The sequence below is a fragment of the Balaenoptera musculus genome, chromosome 15, assembly GCF_009873245.2.
Source record: "Balaenoptera musculus isolate JJ_BM4_2016_0621 chromosome 15, mBalMus1.pri.v3, whole genome shotgun sequence".
In the NCBI taxonomy this organism is placed as follows: domain Eukaryota; kingdom Metazoa; phylum Chordata; class Mammalia; order Artiodactyla; family Balaenopteridae; genus Balaenoptera; species Balaenoptera musculus.
In genome coordinates, this window is record NC_045799.1 from 63,883,728 (window position 1) to 63,903,441 (window position 19,714).

The following is a 19,714-nucleotide window of genomic DNA, read 5'->3' on the forward strand; positions in this document are numbered from 1 at the left end:
GGAAAAACTTTTTTAATCATGGAACTTATATGCTGTAAGTTCGCTATATGCTATAACCACGCTATATTACAAATATGTGCTTATGGATTGACCTGCTCTGATGTTTGAGCTATCTGAGCCCAAAGGCTGCATCTTGGTAATTCACTTCTGCATCCCTAACACAGAACGTGGTGCATGAAAAATGCTGGAACTTGGCTAATTGTCCAAACTTTCCTCCTTCTAGGATTTTAGCTAGCTGGTACTATTACCCCTAAATTGGATTTGCCTCTTGGTGGGTGTGGAGCCAAAATACACAACCAAGCCAAAGAGCAGGAGAAGGAAGGCTTATTACTTGCAGCAAGTAAGGAGAACACCAGAAATATTTCCCAAAGCAGCATCTCCCCGAACAACAAAATTGGGGAAGTTTTAATCCAAGAGTGCATGCATAGTTATGAAGGGGCTTGAGCAGACGACAATTCAGCATAGAACTGGAGCAAAGGTTGACAGAGTCCGAGCTCTAGTTGATTAAAGTCACGAGGGTCAGCAAAGGTCAGCATCATCTTTCCTTAGGTTCCGGTGAATCTGGTGGTCGAGTGCTCGAGGGGGATGGGGTCCTGCAAAACAGCTCAAGAATGTGCTTCAGGCTGATCTTTACCTTTGAAACAGGACTGGGAGGCTTTACAACTGATATATTGTCCCCATATGGTTATGTTATCTCCCTGGCCAGGTAATAGCTGTTTGTTCTTACATTCTTTTGTTCCCTTAAAATCCTATTGAGGCCTATCCTTCTGCAAGGGCAAGCACTAGGCCCAGGCTCAGACACAAAATGGCTTAGGCCTAACATGGCTTCTCTTATGTCAAGAAAGCCAGGCCTTGTTCTCTTTCTCCAGGGACCCCCTACTCTATCTGTACCAGACACTAAGGCCAGTACCAGACACTAAGTACCAAACACTAAGGCCACATGACAATCTAAGTAGAGTATCTTCTTTATCCCTGGCTGAGCAGGGGGCTATTGACCTCAAATTCTGATTAACTGTGTTGGTGAGCGTGGCCTTAGGCTTACAGCCAAACCTGGCTTTCCTTCCATCTCTATATGTAAACCTTGAAAAGCAAGGATGAAGGAGTTGCTGAGAAAAAAGAGATGTATCACCATCATCACCAGTAGAAAAACTGATGCCAATAAATGATGAAACTGGTCAATGTTTGACTTTTTCTAGAAAGACTGTAAGTTGGTTTTCTTGTTTTTAATGACAAAACCCATAGAATCCTCCTACACTGTTAATGGGAATGTAAGTTGGTGCAGCCACTGTGGAAAACAGTATGGAGGGTCCTCAGAAACTAAAAACAGAACTACCTTATGATCTAATAATTCTGCTTCTGGGCATATATCTGAACAAAACTATAATTCAAAAAGATACATGCTGCTATGTTCATAGCAGCACTATTCACAACAGCCAAGATATGGAAACAACCTAAATGTCCATCAACAGATGAATGGATAAAGAAGATGTGGTACCTATATACAGTGGAATACTACTCAGCCATGAAAAAGAACAAAATAATGCTATTTGCAGCAACATGGATGCAACTAGAGATTATCATAGTAAGTGAAGTAAGTCAGAAAGAGAAAGACAAATACCATATGGTATCACTTACATGTGGAATCTAAAATATGACACAAATTAACCTATTTATGAAACAGAAATAGAATCACAGACACAGAGAACAGATTGGTGGTAGCCAAGGGGGAGGGGGATGGGGGAGGGGTGAGGTGGGAGCTTGGGGTCAGCAGATGTAAGCTTTTATGTATAGAATGGATAAACAACAAGTTTATCCTGCTGTAGAGCACAGAATATTCAATATTCTATGATAAACCATAATGGAAAAGAACACACACAAAAAAGAATGTATATATATGTATAACGGAAAAAAAAAGTGACAAAACCCATAATGATAACAAAATGTACTATGAAGAAACAGGCTTCATCAAAAATGCAGTGCAGTCGTTTCCTGAGTCTGGTGGACAAGACTGCATGGGAGGGTCAGAGAGAGGCTTTGGTGCTTTATATCATCTCCCCAGTGTTGTTCTCGCAAATACAAACCAGTTCATGGCCGGGGGAGGTCCCTCTGGCAGCTGTCCTGCTCCAGTCCACCCAAAGGCAAAGCTTCATATAAAGGGGTGGATTGCTAGGCTGAGGATGTCCCCATCTGCCTTAGGGTTTATAGGCGACATCCGAAACTGGTATAAAGAGGAGGACAGAGCAATGCCATTTAGTGGATCCATCAGACAAATTCAACAATATCTGTTAAAAATGATCTAAGTGCATCTCCTTCCAAAAGTCTACAAGGAGACATTGCTGAGAAAAAGAAATACGAAGGACTCTTACATATAAGAAAAGTGCTGACTTTCTCACGAAGGAGAAATGTCACTTAAAACTACAATGAGGGGCTTCCCTGGTGGCGCAGTGGTTGAGAGTCTGCCTGCTAATGCAGGGGACACGGGTTCAAGCCCTGGTCTGGGAAGATCCCACATGCCGCGGAGCAACTGGGCCCGTGAGCCACAATTACTGAGCCTGCGCGTCTGGAGCCTGTGCTCCGGAACAAGAGAGGCCGCGATAACGTGAGGCCCGCGCACCGCGATGAAGAGTGGACCCCACGTGCCGCCAACTAGAGAAAGCCCTCGCACAGAAACGAAGACCCAACACAGCCTTAAAAATAAATAAATAAATAAATAAAAATTAAAAAAAAAAAAAAACTACAATGAGATGCCATTTTCACTTTATCAGGGTGGCAAGAATTATAAAGTTTGATCATACACTGCATGAGGGAAAAAGCTCTTTCATATATTATTGATGGAAGAATAAATTGGTATAATCTCTATGATGAGAAATTTGGCAATATCTATCAAAATTACAAAAGCCCATAGCCTTTACCCAGTAAATTTGCTTCTAGAAATTTACTCTATAGATATAGCTGCATAGGAGAAAAATGTTGTATGTACATGGTTATTCATTGCAGCATTGTTAATAAAGACAAAAGAATGGAAGGGACATGCATTTATATCAAAAGGGGTCTATTTAAATAATTTATGGTGTATCTATACAGTGCACTATTATATAGCAGGGGAAAAAATTAAGTTTAATTTTATGTACTGATATGGAAGCTTTTCAGTATATATTACAGTGGTGGGGAAAAAAAGGAAATTGCAGAAGAAAATCTACATTATGATACCAGTATGTAAAAACGTATGTGTGTATTTATGCAAATACAGAGGAAAAGGTCTGGTTACCAGGAGTGTGACGGTATTTCTTGAAGGCAAGTTATTCAAATGAATATGATTATGACACGGGTGTTCCCTCTGGGTATTGATGTTAGAAAATTGCCCTTGGTAAATATTCCTACAGTCACAGACATTTTTGAAGCTGGAAGAGTTCTTAGAAATTATCAAGCCCAACCCTCTTACTCTACAGATGAGTGAACTGAGGCCCAGGTTGTTGACTGCAAAGGCTGGATAGGAACCCAGGTCTTTCCCAACACGAAAAAGGCACCCACCAAAAAGGTTCCAGTCTTCATTTAAAACTTACCTTTATTACAACTGCTACATTTTCTTGGAAGCCTTCCCACCTGCTCCAACCCCACCTCAGCCCCAAGGAAACACTTCCCTGTGCTAAACAGAGGTGAGAGAAGGAAGTTGATCTCACAAAGGGGAAGGCTGCTTGGGAAATCAAGTGTGGTCTTTCTAATAGCAGAGGGTGATGCAACATCAGTTTAATTCCTATTCATTTGTGGTGCTTATTAGAGTGTCTGAAAATATAAGCTGAGTAATTGGAGCGTTAGAATTGATTAATTGAAGTAGGCTTTTGGTGTAAATACACCTGGAGAGATTTTTCCAGGTGGGATTCTCTACTAAAGATTTGGAGAAATTCAGACCTCTGAACATGGAAATAAGAATGGTGTGGTGGTTTTAAAACATGGCTGCAAATTTTTTTATGTTCCTGCCACAAGGGTTGGGGTCCGTGTCCCCTCCCCTTGAATCCGCATGAGCTCATGACTGCCTCAACTTATAAAGTATGGCAGAAGGGCTGCCATGTGATTTCCAAGACCAGGTCATCCAAAGCCATGCATCTTCCACCTGGCAGCTTCTACTTGCTCTTGGAGCCATGAGTCACTGTGAAAGAAGTCTGACCACCCTGAGGCCGCCATGTTGAAAGGAAACCCAAGCCACTGGGAAAGACCACTTACAGGTACCCCAGTTGACAGTCCCAGCCAAGCCCAAGTGGTAGACCTGCGAGTGAAGAAACCTTCAGATGATTCCAGGTCCCACCCATTCGTCACCAGCTCTTCAAACCTTCCCAACTGAGGGCCCAGGCAAGGTAGCCCCAATATTTCCTGCCCAAAGCCTGACCCTCAGAATCTGTCAATGTAATACAATAGTTGTTTTAAGCCACTAAATTTGGGGTGGTTTGTTATCGATATAGATATAGCAATAGGTAACCAGAGCAGATAGATGCCATGACAGTAAAACTGCCCAGTTCCTGTGGCCCTAAGAAACAAGCTGCTCCAGGCACTAGTTTTGACTCCCATGCGGAGATGATTTCTTACCTCCTTCACTGAGCCACACCTTAACTTTGCTTGTACCTTTACTTTAGGAACAATAACCCACTGCTGTTCCTATTAGCCTGTCTGTTTCCACCTTGAGACTGGGAGATCCTCAGTCACAGAGCTCTCTCTTCTTCATCTTTAGTAACCCAGTACAGCGCCTGGACCCCAACAGGGGCTCATGACCTGTTCGTTGGATGGATTTCTGCCTTCACCCAGCAAGGACTCTCTTCTGTGGGGCCCGGAAGACAGGACAAACTAATCATCAGAGCTGAAAATAATGGTAGAGATTAGCTAACTCACCCCTTTCACTTTACCAGGCCCAGAGAGGAGGAGTGGCTGGCCCAGGGAAACACAGCTGGTTAGTGAACTATGCCCAGTGCCCCCTGCGCCCTTCCCCAAACCACCACTGAGGCGAGTCCTCGGAGGAGGCAGGGGGCAGGGTGGTTAAAGGCACGGGCTCCAGACGCACAGCCCTTGTCCAAGATCCTGGCTGGCCACCCTCGCTGCTATGTAGCGGTAGCTTCTCCAGAAGGAAGGAAAGCGACTGGACTTTTCACACCCAGCCAGCCCCACCCTCCGCTGAAGAATAAATGGCTCTTCTCAGTTTCCAAGGTCTGAATCCTTCCTTTTAGATCTAAATCCCTGTTGGAGGAGGAAAGCAGTAGAATAAGCTTTTTTGCATTGAATGACTTTAAACTACATCAGGGTTTGGAGATGTGGAGAGAGAACAATAGTGAAAGGAGAAAAGGAATCTGAATCCACACGACTGGCCTTAGAGAGGCCAATAGACTAGGGCAGTTGTTCTCAGCAGGGGGCCTGTGCCCCCAGGGGACATTTGACCAAGTCTCGAGACACTTTTGGTTGTCACAACCAGGGGCTGCAACTGGCACCTCGTAGGCAGAGGCCAGGGATGCTGCCGAACACCCTACAATGCACAGGACGGCCCCCCACAATAACGAAATATCCCGTCCAAAATGTCAATAATGCCAAGGTTGGGAAGCCCTGGGCCAGGGAAAGGACAGCTGTGAGGGGCCCCCTTTGAGTCCCCAGGAGCAGAGGCCGGGGCCCGGGATGGCTCACAGGGAAGCCTACTCAAGCTTGCGGTGGGCCTTCACTCTGCCGGCGCTTCAAGACCTTCTCCACCAGCTGGCTGGTCCCCAAGTGAGGGTGTTCCCCAGCAATGCCCCCAGGGCACCAACAAGTTCCAGGAGACAGGAGTCGGGACAGGAGTGGGGACAGACCAGGACATATCAGTGCACTCTGAGCTGGGAACACGGGCCTCTCTATTACAGCGTCTGAGCAGAGTTCTCTGAGCAAGGTCTGTGGCGAGAGAGGTGGTAGAAGATAGTGTAACCGGCTGGGACTAAGCCCATGTCTCCAAAAGCATTAAGGCAGAAGTGACTCAGACCACCCGCTAATGATTGTGATTATTTGGCTGCCTATGAGACAGTTTAAGAGATGATTTGTGAATTTAATTTTTAACTAAGGCAGAAGCCCTTGGGGGCCTCTGGAGTTCAAGCATGAAAAAGGAAAATCTACTGCTGGAAGGAGAGGGCTCGGAGGGCCCCCCTCCAGCCTGGAGGAGGTATCTTCCTACCCGTCCGGTGGCCCAGCAGCCGGCAAGGGAGCCCAAGTATGAGGTCACTAATCCACACTGGGATCAAGGGTCAGGGCTGGACAACTCAACAAAACTGTGCACTTTGGTGTTCTAGAAATTTCTTTAGATAAAATAGTAAAAATAAGGAAAGCATCCAAGTTTTCTACCTCTTTCTTAAGTTCTAATCTTAAAAGTGAGCTACACTGCTCACTTCACTAACACCGAACCCAGCACTCGAATTCCTGGGATCTAGCCTCCTCTCCCCCACTGATGTCCAAGTGATCATGAATTCTCAATTAATCTTGCTGAGTTTGGATTCTCTATGTGGGACTAATAGTGCCACCCTTGGTTATCTCGCAGGGCCATTTGCAGCCTCCATCCCAGGGGAGGTGAAAGCATTGTACAATAGGTACTCTCTGGCAGGTCCACCCCGCTCATCTGGTTCTCCCTGAGGGCTGGCAAAAGCACCCTTTTACTTCTCAAGGGCACTAGGGCAAAAAAAAAAAAAAAAAAAAAACATGTCCAACCTGAGACAAAGTCACAACCCTGGCCAAAAAAAGAAATGCAGACAACATTCTCCCTCAGGGTGAACTCCACTGAGATTCCATAGACGTGGGTTCAAGTCCTAAGTCCACCACAGACAGTTGTTTTTTTTTTTTTTTTTAACTTATTCTGGCAAAAAAATGACATTAAATTTACCATTTTAACCATTTTTAAGTGTCCAGTTGAATAGTGTTAATAAGTATAGTCATATTGTTGTGCAATAGATTACTAGAACTTTTACATCTCTTTAAATTAAATTAAATTAATTTATTTACTTGGCTGCGTCGGGTCTTAGTGGTGGCACACGGGATCCTCATTGTGGCACGCAGGATCTTTTGTTGCAGCATGCGGGCTCTTCACTGCGGCGCACAGTCTCTCTAGTTGTGGTGCGCGGGCTCAGTAGTTGCACCGTGCCGGCTTAGTTGCCCCGCAGCATGTGGGATCTTAGTTCCCCAACCAGGGATCAAACCCACGTCCCCTGCATTGGAAGGCGGATTCTTAACCCCTGGACCACCAGGGAAGTCTCTAGAACTTTTACAACTTACAAAGCTGAAACTCTGTACCCACTAAACACTAATTCCTCCTTCCCCTGCTCTTGGCACCTCCCTCTCCATTTCCTGTTCCTATGAGTCTGACTACTTTAGATACTTCATGTAAGTGGAATCATATAGTCTTTGTCCTTTTGTGGTTGGCTTATTTCACTGAGCATAATGTCCTCCAGCTTAGTCCATGTTATAGCAAGTATCAGAATTTCCTTCTTTTTTTAAGGCTGAATATTCTTTTGCATGTATGTACCACGTTTTCTTTATCTATTCATTTACTGATGGAACATTTGAGTTGGTTCCACTTCTTTGCTATTGCCACTCTTGCTGCAATGAATATGGGTATGCAAATATCTCTTCAAGATCCTGTGCTTTTTTTCATTTTGGTGTTTTATTTATGTTAAGTTTGTTTTTCATGCTATGTTATTCGTTTTATTTTTTCCAGCTTTATTGAGGTATAATTAACAAATAAAATTGTATATATTTAGGGTGTACATGATGATTTAATATACATATACATTGTGAAATGATAACCACCATCAAGTTAATTAACACATCCTTCACCTCACATAGTTGCCATTTTTTTGTGAACACTTAAGATCTACTCTCTTAGCAAATTTAAAGTACACAATACAGTATGATTAACTATAGTCACCATGCTGTACATTATTCATCTTCCAGCTGGAAGTTTGTACCCTTTGACCAACATTTCCTCATTTCCCCCACATCCAATCCCTGGAAACCACCATCTCCTCTCTGGTTCTATGAGTTTGACTTTTTTAGATTCCAAGAAAATGTGCTAAATATATACAATGGAATAAAAAAGAAGGAAATCTTGCCATTTGTAACAACATGGATGAACTTGGAGGACATTATGTTACGTGAAATAACCCAGACACCGAGAAGCAAATACAGTATGATCTTGCTTATACATGGAAGCTAAAAAAGTCAAGATCCTGCTTTGAATTTTGGGTAGTATGTATCCAGAAGTGGGATTGCTGGATCATGTGGTAATCCTTTTTTTAAATTTTTTGAGGCAACTCCATCCTGTTTTCTATAGTGGCTGCACTATTTTACATTCCCACCAACAGTGCACAAAGTTTCCAATTTCTCTGTGTCCTTGACCATACTTGTTATTTTCTCTTCTTTTGAAAGTGGCCATCCTATTGTGTGTGAGGTCGCTACAGACAGTTTTGAGAAATTCAGTGTCCCTCTCTGGGTCAGGACAAGGGAAACCAGCTGAATTGGTTTAGAAGATCTTTCATATTGCTCTCAGCTCTGAAAATCTCAGTTAACAAATCAGTCTTGGGGTGAGGATCAAATAACATCATGGACATGAAAAAATAATCTTTGTCAGTTGAGAAGGGCTATACAGCTCTCAAAGAGCAGATCATGTAAAAGCTAAGAGAGCAGACTCGACAGTCAGACTATCCTAGGTTCCATACTGAGATATGCTGACCACAAGCCTTGTGACACTGTCAGTTTCTCTACCAGTAAGATGCAGGTGATGATCCCCCCATACCGCCCGTCAGAGGGCTGATGAGAAGACCAGACCAAATCACAGGAGACAACAGACTTGAGAAATCAGCAGGATGCTGTTCCTGGCTAAGAATGAGAACGGAAACTATTTGTTCCATTAACAAATGAGGCACATAGACTTGTACACTTTAAATGGGTTGATTATACAGCCTGGGACTTATATCTCAATAAACTATTTCTTAATGAGGAACATAGAGGCCCTCAAATAAGGTGCCGATGCTTACCATTAAGGTAGACACAGAATCACAGAAATGACACAAGCTTTGGGGTCAGACAAACCTGGACACATTTGAATCTCAACTCAGCCTCCTGGTTACTATGAGATTTTAACTCTCTCTGAACTTAGGTTTATTCAGCTGGAACACAAAGATTTTTTAAAAATTACTTTTCAAGATTGTTCTGTCACATATAATGTTTCTACCTGCCATGTACCAGGTGCTCAATAAATGATCACTATTATTTCTGTGTTGCTATCCCTTCCTAAGAAACCTGGCCTTCCTGAAGGTACTAGTATAGCCCAAGGGCCTCCGAACACAGGAGGAAAAGGTGTGAAAAAAGGGGAGAAGACAGGGTTTTGTATTCACAAATACTCCTTTCCCAGAAACAAGCCATTTATCAAAGTACCAGCTTCTCGTTTACTGTCAAAACACAAAGGCTAATTACATTTGAAGAACAATGGCCTACAAGAGCAAAAGAGGCAGGGCCTCTTCAATTAATGGAGAGAGGAAGGGGGGTTCTCTAGCACACAATATTTTGGACATCGGATTGCAACGGTTTAATTAGCTATTGCTATGGACTTTGGATCATCTGTTGTTCTAGAAGCCATTAGTCATCTGTAGCTTTTAAGCATATCATTTAGATTCCCTCATTCAACAAATGCTTTCTGAACACCCGATACACGCCAAGCACTGGGCTCAACACTGAGGATACAGCACGGTCTAGTGGAAGATAGACGGCTTAGCCCACTAATGGGCGTCTCAAACTAATTCTAACAGAGCTCCAGTTTTATCCAACCCCATGCCCCTCCCTCATCATCCACCTTTCCAGAAAAGGCCTCTGCATCTTTCCAGTTGTTCATGTCAACAACCATGTAGTCATCCGTGAGTCTCTCTTTCTACGACACCTTACATCCATGATATCAACAAGTTCTGTTGGTTCTCTTGCCAAAAGCGCTCTTGATTCCATCCACTCCTCTGCCGACGCACGGCCATTACCGCCAGCCCGAGGCTCAGCAAAGGTCTCTCTTAAAAAAGTGGGATTTTTTTTTTCTGTGTCTCTACCTGCTTCCCATTGCAGTCCACACAACATCCAGGGTGATCTTTTAAAATGGTGAATCATGTTATGCCATGGCTCTGCTTACAACACTTCACAGTCTGCCCAAGGCTCTTAGATGGGAATCCAGAATTCCTGAGCTGACCTATAGGTTTCCACAGGCTCTGTCCCCACCCACCCCTGTAACCTCAATCCAGACTGCACTCCGGATTGCTGACTAAGCTCTAGGCCCATCAAGCCCTTTCTTGCCTCTGAGTCTTTGCCCTGCTGTTCCCCTTGCTCTGCTCTTTCCGTCTATGCACAAGCCTAGTCCCTTCCCAACTTTCAGTTGAAATAGTACTTCCTCAAAGAGGTTTTTCTGGACCTTGCTGTCTAAGTGACTTCTTCCAGTTATTCTAGCTCATCACCTTATTTGTTTCTTGCACAGCATTCGCTCCGTGATAACCATCTTGCGCATTTGTTGGTTCACTGGACATCATTTTCCCACTAGTCAATGGGTACTCTGATGGAAGGGACTTTTTTCTATCTTGTTCACAGATAGACCTGTTTTGCCCAGTGGAAGGTAAGCAGATGTGACACACACCATATCCAGGCCGGAGCTACAAGGACACTCCTGTGGTTCGGTTCTGCCCCTCTGGAGCTTCCATCGCTCAGCATGAGAGCGGCACGCCCCTGACGTTGGTTGTTCCTCGAGAACACATGTGGAACAGGGCCAGCCCAGCCCAGCCCAGGAGAGCCATGGGCCGCCTGCAGCTCTGAGGGAATATAAGCTAGAAACTTACACCTCTGGGACTGGGGGTTGTTTGTTGCTGCAGGAAAAGCTATCACATTTCCAAAGTCTCAATGACCTCCAGCAAGAGACTTACTCTCTCTGGTTCCTAATTTCCTCATTGGTGAAGTTGCACTAGATAATTCCATACTCCTTCCTACTTAAAAACTGTGAATGGACTTGAGGACACGGGGAGAGGGAAGGGTAAGCTGGGACGAAGTGACGGAGTGGCATGGACATAGATACACTACCAAATGTAAGATAGGTAGCTAGTGGGAAGCAGCTGCATAGCACAGGGAGATCAGCTCGGTGCTTTGTGACCACCTAGAGGGGTGGGATAGGGAGGGTGGGAGGGAGACGCAAGAGGGAGGGGATATGGGGATATATGTATATGTATAGCTGATTCACTTTGTTATAAAGTAGAAACTAACACACCATTGTAAAGCAATTATACTCCAATAAAGATGTTAAAAAAAAAAAAAGAATAAAGCTACTACAAACATTCAAAAAAAAAAACTGGGGGGTTTTTGGTTAAGATTTTTTCACTTCTCTAAATTATAGTATTGTTTGGGGGTTCAATCATTTTTTTCCTTTCCAACTGTACAAGTTAATTAGGCAACTTCAACTTACAAAACTCCAGACAGGCAGTTAATGATGCCAAACTAGCTAGCACAAAACCAGAGTGCAAAGGCCTGTGATGGTTTAAGCTGCTGCAGCAGAACTTCTATTCTAAAGACCCTGAGATTTAAAAAAAAAAAATCTATAGAGCACAAACCTGCCACATTCAGCTGCCCCGGTTATTTATACGAGCATTTCCCAATTCAAATTGCATGCTCAAATCAAATTTCCCTAGTTTATGCCTTCTTCAGCAATTACTTAAAGGCAGTTTACCTCTCTCTGGAGGAACATAGCAGAAAGGCCTATAGACAAAATTTCGTTGACTCAGGGGGAGAGAAACGAACTCCAGACCTGGTGCCGCAGAAGTCACTTTGCCCACGGAAGTGAACACCGATGGGCCTCCGGGCTGTTTTTCAGCCTCGCTGATGAGAAAAAAATTCTCTAAGGAGGAGGGGGAGGCCCACGGAAACTGAAGGAGAGGGGTAAGCCTGGGGGATGGGGAGAAAGGGACCACCTTCTCTTCACAGAGTTCCTTTTGTGCGGGTAAACAGGTTAACAGCTAAAGCTGTTCCCACTTCAATGTGATTGAGAGAAGTCAAAGCGGGACAGGGAGACCATGATCATTTCTGCACCTGTAAGTTTCTAGGTTCTTGAAAATTCACCCGAAACAAGATGAGCCCTACCAAAAAACTATGCAATGGACAAAATTTATCTTCACTGTACCGTCAACTTGTCCTTAATTCACTTTTCACCATTTGGAAGGATTTTCTCGTCCTCCATCAAAGAAGCATCATTTGTTCATTCATTTACTCCACAGAGGGCTCTCATTGGTTAGGCCTGGGCCACATGTCCTCAAGCCAATTAGTATGGCCCGGACAATGCAGTGTTCTGATTGGTCAGGTCATGCTTCCATTAATTTATTTTCCTAGTCACTAATTCTATCTTACATTTCCTCCTTCATTCAGTTGTTCAACTTGGTGGATCTTATCTTTGTTTGCCTGTCTGACACCTACCACCTTTTTTTTTAGTAACAGCACTCTGGATTTATTTAGGGGGATAGTTTCCCACTGTTCCCATCATATAGGGTAGGGTATAAATGCTCTACTCACACCCTCTACTCCATTTCCTCTATGCTAGAGTTAGACACATGACACAGACCTGACCAGTCAGAATATTGCAACGTCTGGGCAGATGGCAATTGGTTTGAGGATGAACATGTGGCCCAGGTTCAAGCAATGAGAATCCTCTCTGGAACTTTTGCTGGAATTATCAGGAGAAATGAAGAGAAATTCTAATAACTTACTGTGAATAAATGAATCAAGACAGGAAGCATCTCACTTTGCTGTGGAGCAGAAACTAACACAACACTGTAAATCAACTATACTCCAATAAAAATTAATTTAAAAAAATCAAGACCATCAGTAGGCAGCATCAACATAGATAAAATATCTCTATTTACAAAAAATATAGTGGAGAGAAGAGTCAGAGCTGTGATGTTAATCTGGAATCTGTCACTTACCAGCTTGGAAGACCTTGGGCAAGTCACCTCCATAAACGTCTCCTTATCTGAAAAATGGAAATGACAATGAGTATTCTCCTGCCTAATAGTCTATGAATATGCCACACCCCCTCTCCCATCCAGGTGGCTGGAAGTAAAGAACTTGCAATGGTGGCGTTGCAAGATGGAAGCGTTCCAGACCCCTGAGTCACTGTTCAAGGAAAAAAGCCAAGGAGAGCCACCAGAACCACATCCAACTGTGATGGGAAAGAGGAACACATCCTTGTTGTATTAAACCAGAAATGTGGGGTTTATTTTACTGCAGCATAGCAGAGCCCAGCCTGACTAATATAATAATCATGGGCTCAGTTATTCACAGATACGTGGCAAGTCCATGATATGAAGCCATTTTGCCAAGATGTGACTTTGAATGATGTGTCCTGATGCAGTCATGGCAACAAAGGAAAGAGATGCTCTTTCTGCTGCCCAGCATCTATTTCCAGGCCATCTCAGTGGTTTGTGAGAAAGAGAATATTTGAAATTGGGACTGTTCCTATAGTCCACCCTAAGTGTGTGGGGATTATGAAATAACCTCAGTGTATCACCAACAAAAGATAAGGACCAAGAATCCAACCACTGAAAGGGACAAATCTGGACAAGCCAGTACGTAACTGACTTACTGAAAAGGAGGCAGGCAGAGGTGCGGCAAATTATGAATCTACAAGGTTCTTAATATCTTAATTGGTAATATCCTCTGCAGTGGAGGAAATACAAGCACAGTGATTGAAATCATGAGCTTTGGAATTAGTTTAATGTAACAAGGATTAAATGCAAAGAGTTAATGGAACAGTGTTTGAATTCCATTTCTGGCCCTTGACTAGTTGAGCAAGTTGCTTTATCTCTCAGCCTGAATTTTCTCATCTGAAATATGAAGATTTAAGAGAGTCCCTACCTCATAGTGTGTTGTAAGGATGAAATTAAATGATCCATATAAAGTGCTTCGTACACAGTAAGAGCTCAATAAATTATCATAATGATATTACTGGCATTGTAAAATAAAGAGTGGACAAAGAGGGATATCTGGAGGAGATGAAGGAATTAAAGGAGAAGGATGATGATATGGTAGTTGAGGAGGGAGCCAAGGGCTACTAGCAATAAAAAGAAGGGGCAGAAAGGAAATGGCAGGTAGAAGATGACCCTTACACAAGAAGAGGCAGGAAGCCCTCTATGAGGAGGCAAGACTCTGTTTGAAATCCACAGAGGAGGAGAGGAAGTGGGGATGAGAACCTAGAGAGAATGTAACAGAGGGAAAAAGAAGAAAATGAAAATGGGCTCTACGCCAGTGAGCCCCAGAAAGAGAAGAGAAATCCAAGAAGGGGTAAAGAATAGAGACAGAGATGAGGGGGAGAAGTAAAACACAGGACTTCAAGGGAGGAGAGCTAAGCATTCAAAGGAAGTCTTGAAAGATTAAATAAAAACACAAAAATGTAGGAGAAGCACAGCTTAAAGTAGAAATGGGTAATAGAAATATCTTATAAACACAGAACGGGAGAAATTACAATGGTTGCACAGGTCCCTAAATCCCAAAAATGCTCAGGAAGCCAAATATATTTTCATTAACCTCGGCACAAATTCATTTGGCAGCAAAACTGGACTTGAGCGGACATGAGGTTATTTATACCCTTTATCCCACACCCCATTTAGCATGAACATTCGTGTATTTCACTGCAGTCATGAGCTGATCATGAAGTGCTACCACAGGCCCCACTGGGGGCGGGACATTGTGGAATGCACGGTATATGCACCACATTATCTTTCTAGTTTCCAGAGCATTCTGAATTCCAAAACACATATGGCCTCAAGGGTTCCAGGTCAGGGTTTGTGGGCTTGTATTGGGAGACAGACACTGGATATGAGAAACTTGTTTCTAATAATGAAGCTAATGAAAACTACCATTTCTTGAGTGTTTACAACACCCTGAACACTGTCTATTCATTATCTCATTTAATCCCACAATATATCAGGTCCCATCTTACCCTGTATTTGTAGGCATGGCACAGGAGGCTTGCAGAAGTGAAGTAACTTGCCACCAGTTTATGCAGAGCTGGCAAAAGGCAGAATTTAGGATTGGAACCCAGCTGTGTCACTTCCGAGCTTGCACACTTAACCACTGGGCTGTGCTGCTTCTCTCATTAACTGTAGGGAAAGAATGGAATTAAGTGTTTCTTGGGCCTTCACCATAAGAACCATTCCCAGACATGATCTTGGGTAAGTTTTATAATAATTCAATAAAGTCATATCATCATTCCCCATCTAAGGAGCTAAGCAACTTGTTCAAAGTCTCACAGTTAACTGATCAGATACCGAACCCATTATTCTCTCCACTGATTGCAACAATATGGAAAACAAGCTTGTGAGAGTCTTGTTCAACAGAACAGACAGAAGAAAGGTGGGGAACCGCTGCTTTAGAATAAATATTCTCCAGGATGATAGTGGTCATGGTGACAGGGGATGGTTTGGGAGAAGGCTTTGTTCCCCCATAACATGCATGAGCATCCCTCGATATACACAACTGAAATTTTCTCATTCTTAAGTACTACAGAAATGTACCTCTAGTCCAAACCTCCTTTCCAACTCAACTCCTAAATCCGTCCTTTATAGAAATTCTGAAACTAAATAAGAGAAATACAAACACTAAAAAGTAGATTATAAAACTGGGAGAAAAATATCCCAGGAGGGTAAAATAGATAATCAAAATGAATGAATGAATAAGACAGATGATGGTAAAATAATGAAAATTCAGCAAGGAATTGATATGCAAACTCTGTGAAAATTCTATCAACTGTGATGACAGGAGAGAATCTTTCACACTCTTCATGGTTTAACAAAACTTTGTAAAGCTCAAAATAACAACATGCGATAAAAAGTCCAAAGATCTGGCCCTTTGTGTGGCCTCCATCATGTCATAGTTGGATCTTGAACAATTAATCCAACATCTCTGAATTTGATCAAATGCTCTCTGTTTCTTACAACCAAACAACTGGTGCAGGTGGGCACAGGGCATACAACATACACAGGGAAACACTGTCAACTTGTATACTTTGTTAATGTTTCCAATCAGGCGATAGGTGGAGCATTTTGAACATGATTTTGAGCATGTTTGTCTGAACATTCCGAAACAGTACCTTTGCTTCATGCTCTAAATATAGCAACATCTACTTCCTTCTGGACATGTTTGCCAAGCCAAAATATTTTGTCTGTAAAGATATGCCAGTTCCAATGTTTTGATTTTTTTTTTTTTTTTGGCTTTAACAGTGGCAACAGTGTCTTCAGATAGCTGGATGTGGGTATCAGTCAGGATAAGCTAGTTGAGGCTGTGATAACAAATATGCCCAAATCTCACTCACTTAAAACAACAAAAGTTTGTTTCTTGCTCAAAGTTCATCCCACAGTTTGCTAGGGGAGGCTCTGCTTATCTTAATTAATTAAGGGCAAGCTGACAGAGCAGCTACCGTGTCAAAAATTGCCAGCTGCCATGCCAGTGAGGAGGAAAGGTTGCCAGAGAATCATGGCCTAAAGGCTCCTTGCCAGAATCAGTGAACATTATGTCCACTCACTGGTCATTGGTCAGAATGCCTTAGCAGGTCTCACCCAACCACAAGAGGCCAGAAAAAGTGTTCCAACCATGTATGCAATAGAGAGGAGAATCAGAAATCTCCATTGATCAGAGGTAATGACTACCTCTCTCTGAACCAATGTGCCTGATGCCACAGTAACTAAGCTTTGTCCCAGGCAGATGAGCAATTCAAAAGCATGATCCAAAAAAATGAACAACAACAAAACAAAAAACAGAAACAAAAACCAAGCTACAGTGTTTCCAAAACATTTTTCTAACTTCACTGTACTTTGAGGTATAATTTTTAATTTATACCATTGCTAGGATGATGTAGTATTGCAAAATAAATTGCATAGCATTGTTCTTCACTTTTTCCCAGCAGGAAAAAACACACGTAACTTGTTTTTGCAAAATAATTTTAGGTAAACATAGAAAATATTGAATTTTTAAAAAATTTGCATCTTGATCTTGATACTGGAAAAGCTTTATCAAAAGTGCAGGCTCTTGTTCAACTCGTCCAAAAAGAATTTGGGTGACAAACACAAAGGGAAAAAAAACAACAAAAACTGAAGCTGAAGAGCAAAGGGAACAAAGAAGCAGTTTATTTAGGGCAGAAACAAAAGTTATACTCACAAAGAAGAATGTGGGGGGCCTCACAAAAGAGGTGTTTTTTTGATCCACTCTTTATCTAATTTTTAGCCCTCTGAATGGGTGGGTCTTTTTGATTAGGGGTGGAATGTTCATTGAGGGGAAGGCTGAGGCGTGGCCTGGACTGCACCAGGTTGCCTCAGCCCCCGGTCTTGTGCATTCATCTCCTGAAGCGCATGGTCTTGTACATGCACTCTAAGAACTGTTTTCCCTTAAATTTTCCTTTACTAGTCAAGCACCACAAATGGAAGGTCGTACAGTGTCATCAGCAACCTGTGCATTTTCATTGCGCATGCTCCACGTTTTCATGGTCAGAGTTTCCTGTTCAGATGCTACAAAGTTTCCGTTTTAGAGGCCGTTATTCCATGCATCACGGCCTCATTAAGTGCAAAACAAGGAGGTGGTCTGCCTTCTGCTTAATGTCTAGACATGAGAAGACTGTCCTTGGGCCCAGCCCTGTCTTTCTTGCCTCAATATCATTTTTTTTTTTTTTTTTTTTAGAGCTTGCATGTAGAAAAAAAAAAAAGTGTGGTCTGCGAAGGGAACTTACTTCCAATACCTGCAGGATTAGAGGAGGGGGGCTAGGAAAGGGGGAAAGACACAGGGAAGAGCAGAGTTAAAAGGTGTCTAAAAGGCAACTTTACCAGTAGCCAGATTCTCTCAAGTTACAGTGGGCAAGGATGAACTTGAGAATAGATTTATTCTGTGTATAATTCTTAAGTCCAAACTCAGAGGTGAAGGAAACGTGACTTTTTATATTTTAAAATTATAAATTGATATTATATGGTTAATATCCCTCAGGCTCTGAACCCCCGTCCCTGTGAACTGGCAGGAAGTTTAGCCTCTTACTGGAGGCTGATACAGAAGAACTAGTTTCGGGCTTCCCTGGTGGCGCAGTGGTTGAGAATCTGCCTGCTCATGCAGGGGACACGGGTTCAAGCCCTGGTCTGGGAGGATCCCACATGCCGCGGAGCAACTAAGCCCGTGAGCCACAACTACTGAGCCTGCGCGTCTGGAGCCTGTGCTCCGCAACAAGAGAGGCCGCGATAGTGAGAGGTCCGCGCACCGCGATGAAGAGTGGCCCCCACTTGCCGCAACTAGAGAAAGCCCTCGCACAGAAACGAAGACCCAACACAGCCATAAATAAATAAATAAAATTTTAAAACCCCAAAACTTAAAAAAAAAAAAGAAAAAGAAGAACTAGTTTCATGTTGCCGTAGGCATTAGTGAGTGTCTACCACCAGGGTACCATCTGCTTCAGTCTCCATGGTGCCTTCAGTTCTAAAGGTTCTGTGGTTTACAGAACACACCTGGGGTCTGAGGATCCCTGGCAGGCTAAGGACACCCCGTCCCCCTAGGAGCACCACCAGTCTTCCCTGGAGGTCTTGCTACCTCCCAGGAGAACTCCCACCCTGAACCAGAGACCCCTCTCCCTCCCAGCCTCACGGACTCTCCTCGGCAGCTCACAGCTCCTTCAATACGCCCCTCCTTCTGGGACACCTGGCATCAATGGGCTCAGCTTCATTAACAATAGGAAACCCCACTGCGTTTAGACCGCTTCTGCTTATGACTGACAAAACTCCTGAATCATGAGATGAAAGTAAACCCTGAGTATATTGAGGGGAAATCACCTCAGAAGGAGGAAACAGAAAGAAAAAGACACCAAGGTGGGTGTAGAGGCCAGTGTGACTTGAATGGAGTGAGTGAAGGAGGGAACCAATAAGTGAATGATGAGACCAAATTAGCGATAGGTCCAAATTATGCAAAAGAAGAAAAATTTCAGTAATAATGACTACCATTTATACAGTGCTTACTAACTACAAGCCAGGACAGTCCTAACTCCTAACAACCTTACAAGTTGGCACTATTATTATCTCCATTTCACAGATGAGGAAACTGAGAGTCAGAAAGGAATGATCGATTTCCTGAGCAAGTGGAAAATCGGGACTCAAACTCGGGCAGATGCCCCCAGAATCCGAATGCTGAGACACTACACCGTACTGCCTATCAAAGCAAAGAGTCATAAACAAGAAGAAGAGTCAAGAGGATGAGAAGACAAGCCACAGGCTGGGAGAAAATATTTGCAAAATACACATCTGATAAAGGACTGTTATTCAAAACATACAAAAACCCTTAAAACCCAATAGTATAAAAAAAATTATAATTTTTTAAATGGGCTAAAGACCTGAACAGACACCTCACCAGAGGAAACATACAGATGGCAAATAAGCACATGAGACATGTTCAACATCATATGTCATCAGGGAATCGCAAATTAAAACAACAATGAGATATCACTTCGCACCTATTAGAAAGGTCAAAATCCAGAACAATGACGACATCAAATGCTGGCAAGGATGTGGACCACAGAAACTCTCCTTCATCACTGGTGGGAATGCAAAATGGTTTGGTCAGTCATTTTGGAAGACAGCTTGGCATTTTCTTTTCTTTTTAAAAAATTTTTATTGGAGTATAGTTGATTTACAACGTT